Genomic DNA, 15,335 nt, shown 5'->3' on the forward strand with positions numbered 1-15,335 from the left:
ATCTCCCGGGTCTCGGTTCGATACCCGCCCTCAGCACCTCCATGTTATGTGTCTGTGCTCCGTACCCGCCCACGTAAATGTTGGACTCGGTTCGAATCCCGCCCTCAGCACCTCCATGTTATGTGTCTGTGCTCCGTACCCGCCCACGTAAATGTTGGACTCGGTTCGAATCCCGCCCTCAGCACTTCCATGTTATGTGTCTGTGCTCCGTGCCCGCCGCAGTAAATGTTGGAGTCGGTCTGAATCCCGCCTCAGCACTTCCATGTTATGTGTCTGTGCTCACCCGCCCACGTAAATGTTGGACTCGGTGCGAATCCCGCCCTCAGCACTTCCATGTTATGTGTCTGTGCTCCGTACCCGCCCACGTAAATGTTGGACTCGGTTCGAATCCCGCCCTCAGCACTTCCATGTTATGTGTCTGTGCTCCGTACCCGCCCACGTAAATGTTGGACTCGGTTCGAATCCCGCCCTCATCTACAAGCCCCGTCCTTAAGTAGGGGAGAGGGGTGATGATTCGGACAGTGGGATTGTCCGGCCATAGCACTTATTGTAAAGTGTATGGGAGTGAGTGCCGCGAGATTTTGTGTGAATATGCAAAACTTTGTTGCCTTGGCCCAGAAAGGGACAACCACGCCCTCAGAGCTGTTATTTTCGATGCAAGTCCTAATTTATGTTTTTTTTCATCTCGTATGTAATATTTTCAGGGTGGCAGACGTATTACCTTTGCAATCTTTGAGTTGGGACTGATAGTAATTATTTTTGGACATATTAATTAGGGTTTTTACGCGTTTCTTCAGGTATCTGTACCTATCTTGTAGTATTTTATCTTTTCTGTTGTTTTTGAGGTACGTTGTGTTGTATTTCTGAGATTTATACATTCATTAATTTCATTGTTGATCCAAGGAGCAGGGGGCCGTTTTATTTCACGTGTTACCATTGGAGCAAGGTTGTCTAAGCATCTGGTGAACACTGAAGTTAGTATGCTCACTTGGTCATTAACATTATCCGTGTTTAATATTTGATTCAGTTCGGTGACGTTGTTTAGCAGGCTTTCGCAGAATTTATCTTAAGTCTCTGAATGTTTTTATAACTGGTATTCGTTTTGGCTTTTTCATATTGACTGTGGCTGTGATAAGCTCGTGATCAGCGATAGGGTTAGGGATTACGTCACTGTGCAATATGAGGTCAGGGTTATTGGTTATCATTACATCCAGTAGTGTAGCAGTGGTGGGGGTTAGTCGTGTGGGTTTGCTTATTAGTTGTGTTAGTTTATTATTCTTTAGTAAGCGTGAGAGTTTGCTGGTAGGCGAGAGAAGGTCGTCATTTAGATCGCCTAGTACTAGGAATGTTTTTTCATGAAGCATAATAGATCGTATAGTTTCAGTTATATGATCATATGAATTAGCGAGAGCCTTTGGGTGTCTGTAAATACATCCTACTATGACAGATGGTAATATCCTGCACTGCACTCGGACCCATATGTCTTCAGTCCCTGTTTGTTTAGTTATTTTAGTGTATTATTTCAGAAGCAAGGGTATCACTAACATAGAGACAGACACCTGCACCTCGGCCGCCGTCGCACCTGAACACTTTATAATTGGGAATGTTGATGTATGTGTCGGGAGTGTAAGGGGAGAGCCATGTTTCGCTGACGCAAAGAATATCTGTATTTCTGTCACTCATTAACATTTTTATTTCATCAAAGTTTGCGAGTAGGGAATTAATGTGATCTATGGTAAGACAGTCCTTGGAGTGTTCAGAGTTGTTAGGGTTTTCACTGCTGGCTTAAGGGAGAGGGAGAGAGAGAGAGAATAAGGGAGAGGGAGAGAGAGAGAATAAGGGAGAGGGAGAGAGAGAGAGAATAAGAAAGATAGAGAGAGAGAGAGAGAGAGAGAGAGAGAGAGAGAGAGAGAGAGAGAGAGAGAGAGAGAGAGAGAGAGAGAGAGAGAGAGAGAGAGAGAATAAGGGAGAGGGAGAAAGAGAGAGAATAAGGGAAAGGGATAGAGAGAGAGAGAAAAAAAAAAGGGTGATGGGTGTGTTGGCTTAATGGTGATGGATGTGTTGGCTTAATGGTGATGGATGTGTTGGCTTAATGGTGATGGATGTGTTGACTTAATGGTGATGGATGTGTTGGCTTAATGGTGATGGATGTGTTGGCTTAATGGTGATGGATGTGTTGGCTTAATGGTGATGGATGTGTTGGCTTAATGGTGATGGATGTGTTGGCTTAATGGTGATGGATGTGTTGGCTTAATGGTGATGGGGGTATTGGCTTAATGGTGATGGATGTGTTGGCTTAATGGTGATGGATGTGTTGGCTTAATGGTGATGGATGTGTTGGCTTAATGGTGATGGATGTGTTGGCTTAATGGTGATGGGGTTATTGGCTTAATGGTGATGGATGTGTTGGCTTAATGGTGATGGATGTGTTGGCTTAATGGTGATGGATGTGTTGGCTTAATGGTGATGGATGTGTTGGCTTAATGGTGATGGGGGTATTGGCTTAATGGTGATGGATGTGTTGGCTTAATGGTGATGGATGTGTTGGCTTAATGGTGATGGATGTATTGGCTTAATGGTGATGGATGTGTTGGCTTAATGGTGATGGATGTGTTGACTTAATGGTGATGGATGTGTTGGCTTAATGGTGATGGGGGTATTGACTTAATGGTGATGGATGTGTTGGCTTAATGGTGATGGGGGTATTGACTTAATGGTGATGGGTGTATTGACTTAATGGTGATGGATGTGTTGGCTTAATGGTGATGGATGTGTTGGCTTAATGGTGATGGATGTGTTGGCTTAATGGTGATGGGGTATTGACTTAATGGTGATGGGGTATTGGCTTAATGGTGATGGATGTTGGCTTAATGGTGATGGTTGTCTTGTCTTAATGGTGATGGGTGTGTTGGCTTAATGGTGATGGATGTGTTGGCTTAATGGTGATGGGGGTATTTACTTAATGGTGATGGATGTGTTGGCTTAATTGTGATGGATGTGTTGGCTTAATGGTTCTGGGTGTGTTGGCTTAATGGTGATGGATGTGTTGGCTTAATGGTGATGGGGGTATTGACTTAATGGTGATGGATGTGTTGGCTTAATGGTGATGGATGTGTTGGCTTAATGGTGATGGTGGTATTGACTTAATGGTGATGGATGTGTTGGCTTAATGGTGATGGGGTGTTGGCTTAATGGTGATGGCTGTGTTGGCTTAATGGTGATGGTGGTCTTGACTTAATGGTGATGGATGTGTTGGCTTAATGGTGATGGGGGTATTGACTTAATGGTGATGGATGTGTTGGCTTAATGGTGATGGGGGTATTGACTTAATGGTGATGGATGTGTTGGCTTAATGGTGATGGATGTGTTGGCTTAATGGTGATGGATGTGTTGGCTTAATGGTGATGGGGGTATTGTCTTAATGGTGATGTGGGTAATGACTTAATGGTGATGGATGTTGGCTTAATGGTGATGGGGGTGTTGGCTTCATGGTGATGGATGTGTTGGCTTAATGGTGATGGGGGTATTGACTTAATGGTGATGGATGTGTTGGCTTAATGGTGATGGATGTGTTGGCTTAATGGTGATGGATGTGTTGGCTTAATGGTGATGGATGTGTTGGCTTAATGGTGATGGATGTGTTGGCTTAATGGTGATGGATGTGTTGACTTAATGGTGATGGATGTGTTGACTTAATGGTGATGGATGTGTTGACTTAATGGTGATGGATGTGTTGGCTTAATGGTGATGGATGTGTTGGCTTAATGGTGATGGATGTGTTGACTTAATGGTGATGGATGTGTTGGCTTAATGGTGATGGATGTGTTGGCTTAATGGTGATGGATGTGTTGGCTTAATGGTGATGGATGTGTTGACTTAATGGTGATGGATGTGTTGACTTAATGGTGATGGGGGTGTTGGCTTAATGGTGATGGATGTGTTGGCTTAATGGTGATGGATGTGTTGGCTTAATGGTGATGGATGTGTTGGCTTAATGGTGATGGGGGTGTTGGCTTAATGGTGATGGGGGTGTTGGCTTAGCAAGATGTAGGTAACAGGAGAGAGAGACACGTGGAGAGATGGAGAGAAAAAGAGATGATAGAGAGAGTCACTGGAGAGAATGTCATGCAGTATGTATATGGACCAGCCTCGTGTGTCATGCAGTATGTATATGGACCAGCCTCGTGTGTCATGCAGTATGTATATGGACCAGCCTCGTGTGTCATGCAGTATGTTTTCTGTCAGATATGTTTTGTCTTCCCAGAGCTGCCGTGACAGAGGCCGGACTCGTGTGGGACCGCGGAGATGCCGGGCCAAGCAGGGGAGACATCACGGAGAGTCACACCAAGATAGATAGGTCAATTTAGGTCAACATATGTCCTCTGTGTGTTAGTGAGGATAGGCTATCACTGGTTAGCTGTCTAATCATTGGGAGTGACTAGTTTGCAGAGCTCGGCAACATTATGGAATACTAAATGATATCAAGTGATTGTTTTTAGTCTTAAATTTACTCTCCTCCTCCTCCTCTCTGTCTATCTTCATCCCTTCCTTCCTTTTAATGAATAAGTTATCTTTTGCTTAATTAACATTTATAATTCTTTATGGTGGTCAAATCTTGCATCTCATTTCCCTATCGTCCATTCTCTCTCCTCCTCCTCCTCCTCCTCCTCTCTGTCTATCTTCATCCCTTCCTTCCTTTTAATGAATAAGTTATCTTTTGCTTAATTAACATTTATAATTCTTTATGGTGGTCAAATCTTGCATCTCATTTCCCTATCATCCATTCTCTCTCCTCCTCCTCCTCCTCCTCCTCTCTATATATCTTCATCCCTTCCTTCCTTTTAATTAATGTCTAAGTTATCCTTTGAGTGACGTTCTTTCTGGTGGTCAAATCTTGCATCCTATTTCCTATCGTCCATTCTCTCTCTTCCTCCTTCTCCTCCTCCTCTGGCTATCTTCATCCCTTCCTTCCTTTTAAGTAATGTCTAAGTTATCTATCGCTCAAGGTTCCTTCCAGTGTGTTTGTGGTGCCCGGCTCTGCTTGCTAGTTTGTTTTGTCATTGTATAATTGTCAATCCTAGTTTTTGTCATTGTATAATTGTCAATCCTAGTTTTTGTCATTGTATAATTGTCAGTCCTAGTTTGCTTTGTCCCTGTATAATGGTCGGTCCCAGCCAGGCGCCTCTTCCATGTAAAGATATCGGCAGCTTCAAGCCTTGCCGATATCTCAATCCGTACGTGAATGTAAATTAACCGAAATCCTTGTTACTAAGCCCTGCACGGTGCTCTCTCACATAATGCTTCTTTAAATTTTCAGTCTCACTTAATTTCCGGGGTTAGTAATATATTTTGCCATAAGTTAACTCCCCGTGATGGCCAGTTTCATGTACTATATATAAGTAATTTGCCTTTTGCATGGCTATAATTCTGCATCTGTGTCTAAGGCCCAGTTTCACAGTTCCTCATGATGGGTTAGTAAGCTCCGAAACCAATACCAGAGCCTTCGAAATTTCCTTGTACGGTGTCTGGAGTTTATATTCAAGTTCACAAATTTGACGAGACTATACAGGAAAGGTCTTGTGTGTTTATGGTACGAAGGAAAGGGAGGAGAAGGGAGATGAGATTGGGAGACGAGTGAGCCGAGATCCTGTTTATATTCAAGTTCACAAATTTGACGAGACTATACAGGAAAGGTCTTATATTGTCGTGATACGAAGGAAAGGGAGGAGAAGGGAGATGAGATTGGGAGACGAGTGAGCCGAGATCCTGTTTATATTCAAGTTCACAAATTTGATGAGACTATACAGGAAAGGTCTTATATTGTCATGATACGAAGGAAAGGGAAGAGAAGGGAGATGAGATTGGGAGACGAGTGAGCTGAGATCCTGCTTATATTCAAGTTCACAAATTTGACAAGACTATATACAGGAAAAGCTGTGTTTATGGTATGAAGGAAAGGGAAGAGAAGGGAGATGAGTAAGCTGAGATCCTGTTTATATTCAAGTCCACAAATTTGACGACACAATACAGGAAAAGCTCTTTGTATTTAGTGTGTCATCGAAGACCGCGCCATTTTGAACAGTATGGGATTCTATAGCTTGGTTCGGGAGTGTTACAAAGACCATGATGGACTGTGGAAGCGGCCCTTAATGTTCCCTTTTCTAATATGCCTCTCTGTTTTTGCAGGATGCCGCGGACGGACCATGCAGAGGACTCATCGCGACGACACCAACGGTTTGGTTAAGTGGGTTCTCTTGTGTGTGCGTCTGTGTGTGAATGGCAGGCCTGTCGTATGATTGTGTGTGTGTGTGCGTTGGCGTTATGCCTTCGCACTATTATTTTGTTAGGATGTATTTTTGTGTGTGAACTTTTTGCACGTAATCTTTTTTTATACCCATAGCTAGCGTTTGTTTGTGTGGCAGTGTTCCGGGAGATGGACGCCGGGGGACATGGGCTTGGGGAGGCGCACATGACCTCCTCTGTCCGTGACCTCTTCAGCTGGGGAGACCGGTAAGCATTTCCACCAAGTTTAGTAGAAAACACTCACTTGTCATGCATGGTGGGTTGCGGTATGCCACAACCGCCTACAATTAGCTTGAATCAGGGGATTTATGGCGAGCCCTTTTTAGGGTCCACCATACCACGGCCATGACTCGTGAAAGCCCAGAAAAGGGTCTGCCGATGTTCTTGGGTTAATCGCTACTCCTTCAGAGACAAAAATTATGAGCGGCCGAAAGGGAGGTCAGTTTCGGGAGGAGAGGTGTCTCGATACGTCATTCCTCGTGAGAGAATTCAAGTCGAAGGCAGGAGGAGATATAGACACAGGAAGGCTGGTCCAGAGTTTACCAGTGTAAGGGATGAAAGAATGAAGATGTTGGTTAACTCTTGCATAATGGGTTTGGACAGTATAGGGATGAAAGAATGAAGATGCTGGTTGACTCTTGCATAATGGGTTTGGACAGCACAGGGATGAAAGAATGAAGATGCTGGTTAACTCTTGCATAATGGGTTTGGACAGTATAGGGATGAAAGAGTGGAGATGCTGGTTGACTCTTGCATAATGGGTTTGGACAGCACAGGGATGAAAGAATGAAGATGCTGGTTAACTCTTGCATAATGGGTTTGGACAGTATAGGGATGAAAGAGTGGAGATGCTGGTTGACTCTTGCATAATGGGTTTGGACAGAATAGGGATGAAAGTGACTCTTGCATAATGGTTTGGACACAGGGATGAAAGAATGAAGATGCTTATAGGGATGAAAGAGTGGAGATGCGATGAAAGAATGAAGATGCTGGTTAACTCTTGCATAATGGGTTTGGACAGTATAGGGATGAAAGAGTGGAGATGCTGGTTGACTCTTGCATAATGGGTTTGGACAGCACAGGGATGAAAGAATGAAGATGCTGGTTAACTCTTGCATAATGGGTTTGGACAGTATAGGGATGAAAGAGTGAAGATGCTGGTTGACTCTTGCATAATGGGTTTGGACAGTATAGGGATGAAAGAGTGGAGATGCTGGTTGACTCTTGCATAATGGGTTTGGACAGCACAGGGATGAAAGAATGAAGATGCTGGTTAACTCTTGCATAATGGGTTTGGACAGTATAGGGATGAAAGAGTGAGATGCTGGTTGACTCTTGCATAATGGGTTTGGACAGCACAGGGATGAAAGAATGAAGATGCTGGTTAACTCTTGCATAAGGGGTTTGGACAGTATAGGGATGAAAGAGTGAAGATGCTGGTTAACTCTTGCATAATGGGTTTGGACAGTATAGGGATGAAAGAGTGGAGATGCTGGTTGACTCTTGCATAATGGGTTTGGACAGCACAGGGATGAAAGAATGAAGATGCTGGTTAACTCTTGCATAATGGGTTTGGACAGTATAGGGATGAAAGAGTGGAGATGCTGGTTGACTCTTGCATAATGGGTTTGGACAGCACAGGGATGAAAGAATGAAGATGCTGGTTAACTCTTGCATAATGGGTTTGGACAGTATAGGGATGAAAGAGTGGAGATGCTGGTTAACTCTTGCATAATGGGTTTGGACAGTATAGGGATGAAAGAGTGGAGATGCTGGTTGACTCTTGCATAATGGGTTTGGACAGCACAGGGATGAAAGAATGAAGATGCTGGTTAACTCTTGCATAATGGGTTTGGACAGTATAGGGATGAAAGAGTGGAGATGCTGGTTGACTCTTGCATAATGGGTTTGGACAGCACAGGGATGAAAGAATGAAGATGCTGGTTAACTCTTGCATAATGGGTTTGGACAGTATAGGGATGAAAGAGTGGAGATGCTGGTTAACTCTTGCATAATGGGTTTGGACAGTATAGGGATGAAAGAGTGGAGATGCTGGTTGACTCTTGCATAATGGGTTTGGACAGCACAGGGATGAAAGAATGAAGATGCTGGTTAACTCTTGCATAATGGGTTTGGACAGTATAGGGATGAAAGAGTGGAGATGCTGGTTGACTCTTGCATAATGGGTTTGGACAGCACAGGGATGAAAGAATGAAGATGCTGGTTAACTCTTGCATAAGGGGTTGGACAGTATAGGGATGAAAGAATGAAGATGCTGGTTAACTCTTGCATAATGGGTTTGGACAGTATAGGGATGAAAGAGTGGAGATGCTGGTTGACTCTTGCATAATGGGTTTGGACAGCACAGGATGAAAGAATGAAGAGGCTGGTTAACTCTTGCATAAGGGATTTGGACTGTATAGGGATGAAAGGGTGAAGGTGCTGCTTAACTCTTGCATTAGGGGTTTGGACAGGAGAGGGATGAGAGAATGAAGATGCTGGTTAACTCTTGCATAAGGGATTTGGACAGTATAGGGATGAAAGAATGAAGATGCTGGTTAACTCTTGCATAAGGGGTTGGACAGTATAGGAATGAAAGAATGAAGATGCTGGTTAACTCTTGCATAAGGGGTTGGACAGTATTGGGTATATGTAAGAGTAGTATTTATATATATGTGTGAAAAATTATTTAAATGAGTATATAATGTTAGGAATTGCAAAAATGATTATATATGCATAATAGAGGAGATCAGTGATGATTTGACCATTTTTAGTTTAAGAAAAATTCAATTAAGTATGGAAGAGACAGAGATGGAATTTATACATTCTTAAAAATACTTAAAACTACTTATCCTCCCTAATTTCTATCTTTCCCGTACTTAATTAAATTTTGGCATTACAATTTTGTTGACCTTAACCCGGTAGAGGTGGTAGCAGCAGGGATCATGTTTCTTAATGGTCCCTCCAAGCGAGAAAAATTAAAAAAATCACCCTCACACAAACCATTTCATAATATATATCAAAGCATTTGTGATCAGATTATGCATCATCTACTTTGGGGAGTTTAAATCATGGCACAAATTTGGCCCGTCGCTGCTACACAGTAAAGCCACAAATTTGGCCCATCGCTGCTTCACAGTAAAGCCACAAATTTGGCCCATCGCTGCTTCACAGTAAAGCCACAAATTTGGCCCGTCGCTGCTACACGGTAAAGCCACAAATTATAGCCGGGAGCATTCTGGACCATCTAGAAAAGCATAATTTAATTCATGATTCACAGCATAGGTTCACAAAGGATAGGTCTTGCCTTACCTGTTGTCCTTCTACACTAAAGTAATAGAGGCGGTTGACCGAGATGAAAACTATGACATATTGTATCTAGATTTCAGTAAAGCGTTCGACAAAGTCCCTCATCACCGGCTATTACTAAAATTACAGGCTCACGGCGTAGCTGGTAAAGTTTTGAACTGGATCAGGGCGTGGCTCAGTGGTAGGAAGCAGAGAGTGCAAATCAATGGTAAAAAATCTGAATGGGGCAGTGTTACGAGTGGAGTCCCTCAGGGGTCGGTGCTGGGTCCTCTGCTTTTTATTATTTACATCAATGACTCGGACACAGGAATTAGTAGTGATGTCAGCAAGTTCACAGATGATACCAAGATCAGTAGTGTAATCCAATCAGACAGGGACGCTACCGTTTTCCAGGATGAGCTTGACAGACTATATGATTGGGCGGGGAAGTGGCAGATGGAATTCAATGTCGGGAGGTGTAGCATTCTGAGTGTAGGCAGGAACAACCCCTCACACAATTACTCCTTAAATGGCACTCCTCTAAGCAGGTCTGGGCTTGAGAGAGACTTAGGAGTCCTAGTGAGCGCTGACCTCCGTCCTAGGGCTCAATGCATTCAGGCCAAAAATTGGGCCAACAGAGTACTTGGTTTCATCTCAAGGAGCGTAAGCAATAGGAGCGCTGAAGTCATCCTCAAACTTTACTTAGCACTAGTTAGACCTCATCTCGATTATGCGGTTCAGTTCTGGTCCCCCTACTATAGAATGGATATCAAGGTGTTAGAATCTGTACAGAGGAGGATGACAAAGATGATTCAGGGGGTGAGAAACTTGCCTTATGAAGACAGGCTGAAGCAGTTAAATCTACACTCGCTAGAAAGGCGAAGGTTGCGAGGAGACTTGATCGAAGTCTATAAATGGATGAAGGATTTAATAAAGGGATGTCAATAAGATTTTGATATTAAAAGAGCCAGGTAGGATGCGTGGCAATGGTTTTAAGTTAAACAAATTCAGATTCAACAAAGACATCGGCAAGAATTGGTTTAATAACAGAGTGGTGGATGAGCGGAACAGGCTTGGGGGCCATGTGGGTGCCAATACCATAGATACATTCAAGAAGAGGTTAGATAAAGCCATGGCCTTGTATAGCCTAACCAGCCTCTTGCAGACTCCTTATGTTCTTAACTCTTGCATAAGGAGTTTGGACACACAAACCATTTCATAATATATATCAAAGCATTTGTGATCAGATTATGCATCATCTATTTTGGGGGGTTTAAATGTCATGGCACAAACTTGGCCCATCGCTGCTACACGGTAAAGCCACAAACTTGGCCCGTCACTGCTGCCGGGTTAATGGAGCAGCCACCTGTGTCTGAGCCAAGATGTCTGGATGTCTCTGCCGCTGCCTCTCCGCATGTCTGAGTCTCCCTGTACTTCCAGTGTGTTGCCCCGCCTGGAGAGACACGTTGATGGAGGTGGCCGTGTGTGTCACCCTTTGCCTGTATCCTCTGGCGTCCAGGTAAACAATGATAATGATTATGATAATACCAATAATAATAATGAATATAACAATACCAATAATAGTAATGAATGTAACAATACCAATAATAGTAATGAAATGATAATCAGTCAAATAACGAGATCATTAAATACTGTTGTTCTTGTATAATTTTCCTCATGTGACTAATTCTCCGTCAGTCTCCTGGGTTGTGTCTAAGTCGGTCTTGTTCTTTCAGAGGCGCGTAAGTGGAGAGCATCGGCGCAGCGCGGGAGCATCACGTCAGGGTGTAGGGTGTTTGTTTAGCTGGTGTAGGGTGTTAGGGTGTTAGGGTGTTAGGTGTAACAACGGTTGGCTCTTTCACAGAACGGGTGTGATTCCGTTCTGCGTTTGAGTCTTCCACCTTCAGACGGTCTCCCTCCGAGATGTCTGAAGTTTTTTTGTCGGTTTTCTCCGTAGGAGGAAGCCGACTCTAGCTACTCTGGCCTCTCTTCCGGGGGTCAGAGCGGTCGGGCTCTGCTTGGCCAGGCGTTGCCTTTCGCGTTGTCTCCGCCGACGTTTTGCCAGACTCTTCCGTACGGTTGAGCCTGGCTTTTTTATTAGGTGGATCAGGCTGCCTTCTTCCAAGGAGTCTGATGGGAGTGGAGTCTTTTTTTTGGTGTATGTCTGTGGGTACTTAGTGGGTAAGGGAGGGTGGGGTAGAATGGTTGGTGGGCTGGAAGTGGGTTGGGGGATGAGCCTCCTGGGATTTGGGTTGTGTCGAGCCTTACCGCCTGGTGTGTTGGGTAACCTTCACGCCAGGGGGGGGGTGCCAAGACTATATCCATCTCCTGGGCAGGGCGATTCCCCTTTCCCATGCTAACTGGCCCTCCTCCGTCTGCCTCCCCAAACCCCCGCTAAGTGCTTGTGTGTGTTATTTTATTTAGGATGTCTTTTTTTTCTATGCCTTTTTCCCGTGTGTTTATACCCAATAGCTAGCGTGTGTGTGTGTGGCAGTCCAGAGGCGCGTGCAGCGAGGACATCACATCACGTCACTACGGTATATCCACGGTATTTGGTTTAGTGTGTGCTGTGTGTGTTTGTGTGTGTGATGGCAGGCCTGCCGTGTGTTTGACCTTTTGCTGTGTGTTGCTGTGTGACTGCTAGGATTTCATTTCTATGTATGTTTTTTTCCCCATAACCCCCTTCCTCCCTAGCTCTTTAGCTGTTGTGTGCGAGGCGCTGGGTGGATGCTGCCGGGCGACCAACGGCGGTGGCGGTGTGCAACGCGGGAGCTGCTGAGGTTTGGGGTAGCACTACGGTGCAGGTTATGTAGTGTGTGAGTTTTTTTTGTGTGAGTGTCTTTTTTTGTGGGTGTGGGGACTTAGCTAATCACTGTGTCAGGAAGGCATGGGCGTGGCCGTCTGTCCATCAGGCCGACGGGCGGTGTGCCACCTGGCAGTCAGGCTAGCAGGTGACAGGCAAGCTATCTGGTGGTCAGGCTGTCAGTCGGGCCATCAGATAGGTAGGCAGGCCACCTTGCGGTCGGGTTGTCGGGGCACCCACCCTCGGTCAGGTAGGCAGGCAGCAGCGTTCACGCTGAGCCGTACGGCTACACGACGACGACGCTACGTTCCGCTGCACTGACGCTCGTCGTACCTCTGCTCGCACGCTTGCGGGCGGGTTGGGGGCGGGGGGCGGATGGGCGGACGGGCGGGCGTACGTGGGAACGGGCGGGCGGACGGGTGGTCGGGCGGTTAGGGAGTCGGAGCAACGCTTGAAAGACGCGCAGATAGATGTCAGATTCTCCCGTAGGGAGGTCTGGCAAGGTGTTAGTTTAGGCGGCGGAGTTGTACGCGGGCCAGTCTGTGTTACAGCTTTGCCGCCAGGGTAGCTCCTTCCGAGTTACTGAGAACCAGTTTTCCTCACAGGAGGTGGCTTGTGTGGCGTTGTGTGTTTTGGGTACAACGGTTGGCTCTTTCACAGAACGGGTGTTTTCCGTTCTGCGTTTGAGTCTGCCGCCTTTGGGCGTCTCCCTCTGAGATGTCGGTTAGATTTCTTTTTTTATATGTCCGTGTGTGTAACTGTTGCCTTTAGCCTGTTGTGTTCCTGAGCAGCAAGAAGAGGCGGCTGTGGTGACCCGCCCGATGCGGAAGGCTTCTGGGCCCTGTCGGCGGGGCGCACCTCTCTGGCTGACTGGTTGACCAGGCTTTGACCAGGTGGCCAGGAGGCGCATCCTCGCTGGGCGGGGTCTGGGGCCTCCGTCTTGGGAGGTCGCTGCAGCAGGAGGAGGTAACTACTGCTGGTTTTGTAATGCATTGTGGTTGAGAGCACCTTGCAGCTGTAACGCGAATTTCGTTCCGTAATAAACAATGTACCGCCATGATGACTGTCCGTCCTCCCTCCCAGCACTGTGTGTCTGTGTGTGTGTGTGTGTGTAATTCTCCCTCCAGCACTGTGTGTGTGTGTGTGTGTGTGTTGTAATTCTCCCTCCCAGCACTGTGTAGCACTGTGTACGTCTGTGTGTGTGTTGCTTAATTCTCCTCCCAGCACTGTGTACGTCTGTGTGTGTGTGTTGCTTAATTCTCCCTCCCAGCACTGTGTACGTCTGTGTGTGTGTGTGTGTTGCTTAATTCTCCCTCACTGCACTGTGTACGTCTGTGTGTGTGTGTTGCTTAATTCTCCCTCACTGCACTGTGCGTACGTCTGTGTGTGTGTGTTGCTCTGTCTCTGTCTCTCAATCTCTGTCTCTGTCTCTCAATCTCTGTCTCTCTATCTCTCAATCTCTCTCTGTGTCTTTCTCTCTCTCTAGTTAGTAAAGAACGGGCAACGTTTGCCATGGAAGACTCTACAGTATAAGACTCTACAGTATACATAAGACTACAGTGTACATCCCAACCCTCTACGGCCGTTGCTGCTCCACCCGGGCATTACAAGAAACCTCCACGGCCGAGCCTCAACCACAGAACACACCGCTACGGTTGATGAGGTTCCACGCCCCGGACTACCGCCATGTTAACCTCCATAATAGTCCTCGGCGCACTTGTTCTGAGACGTCCTGGTGAGTGAGTGTCCTAATTGCCTTTACTGATAATGTCGCAGGTACCCAATGGTTCAGGTGTGGCTTCGGATATTTTTGTTATTGTGTCGTAAATATCCAGTGATTATTTCCGAGTCGTTGAATGTTCATCGCACACAGTTTGTCTTTGAGTAAAAACACTGATTAATATCCATGATCGGTTAGGTTACAAACTCCCTCAATTTCAGACTGGAGAGCTACACAACACTGGTCATCTGCTGAGTGGTTGATTTCCTGGTCTACCGGCCCCTGGAGGAGTGGTCGATTTCCTGGTCTACCGTGGATATGAGTGGTTGATTCCCTGGTCTACCCCTGGATGACGCGGCTGTTCCTATGCAGGGGAGGACTCACACAAGCGATAAGGTAAGGTTTTAATGGCTGGGTTTACAAGAGGTTTTAATAGCTGGGTTCAAGAGAGGTTTTAATGGCTGGGTTCAAGAGAGGTTTTAATGGCTGGGTTCAAGAGAGGTTTTAATGGCTGGGTTCAAGAGAGGTTTTAATGGTTGGGTTCAAGAGAGGTTTTAATAGCTGGGTTCAAGAGAGGTTTTAATGGCTGGGTTCAAGAGAGGTTTTAATGGCTGGGTTCAAGAGAGGTTTTAATGGCTGGGTTCAAGAGGTTTTAATGGCTGGGTTCAAGAGAGGTTTTAATGGCTGGGTTTACAAGAGGTTTTAATGGCTGGGTTCAAGAGAGGTTTTAATGGCTGGGTTCAAGAGAGGTTTTAATGGCTGGGTTCAAGAGAGGTTTTAATAGCTGGGTTCAAGAGAGGTTTTAATAGCTGGGTTCAAGAGAGGTTTTAATAGCTGGGTTCAAGAGGTTTTAATAGCTGGGTTTACAAGAGGTTTTAATGGCTGGGTTTACAAGAGGTTTTAATAGCTGGGTTCAAGAGAGGTTTTAATAGCTGGGTTCAAGAGAGGTTTTAATGGCTGGGTTCAAGAGAGGTTTTAATGGCTGGGTTCAAGAGAGGTTTTAATGGCTGGGTTCAAGAGAGGTTTTAATGGCTGGGTTCAAGAGAGGTTTTAATAGCTGGGTTCAAGAGAGGTTTTAATAGCTGGGTTTACAAGAGGTTTTAATGGCTGGGTTCAAGAGAGGTTTTAATGGCTGGGTTCAAGAGAGGTTTTAATGGCTGGGTTTACAAGAGGTTTTAATGGCTGGGTTCAAGAGAGGTTTTAATGGCTGGGTTCAAGAGA

The 15,335-nt window shown here is 45.5% G+C and overlaps 1 long non-coding RNA gene across 2 annotated transcripts; it reads left to right on the forward strand.

The window, feature by feature from the left end:
* Positions 1-4,842: 4,842 nt before the first annotated feature.
* On the forward strand, positions 4,843-12,398 carry LOC126989769 (uncharacterized). Of its 2 annotated transcripts, none has more exons than XR_007743681.1 (4): positions 4,843-5,693; positions 5,813-6,510; positions 11,032-11,110; positions 11,328-12,398. It is a non-coding gene; the product is annotated as an uncharacterized LOC126989769 (long non-coding RNA). The 2 variants fall into 2 exon arrangements; XR_007743682.1 differs by having other exon boundaries at positions 4,843-5,574.
* The last annotated feature ends 2,937 nt before the right edge of the window (positions 12,399-15,335 follow it).

Source organism: Eriocheir sinensis, unplaced genomic scaffold (genome assembly GCF_024679095.1).
Source record: "Eriocheir sinensis breed Jianghai 21 unplaced genomic scaffold, ASM2467909v1 Scaffold1294, whole genome shotgun sequence".
Lineage (NCBI taxonomy): Eukaryota > Metazoa > Arthropoda > Malacostraca > Decapoda > Varunidae > Eriocheir > Eriocheir sinensis.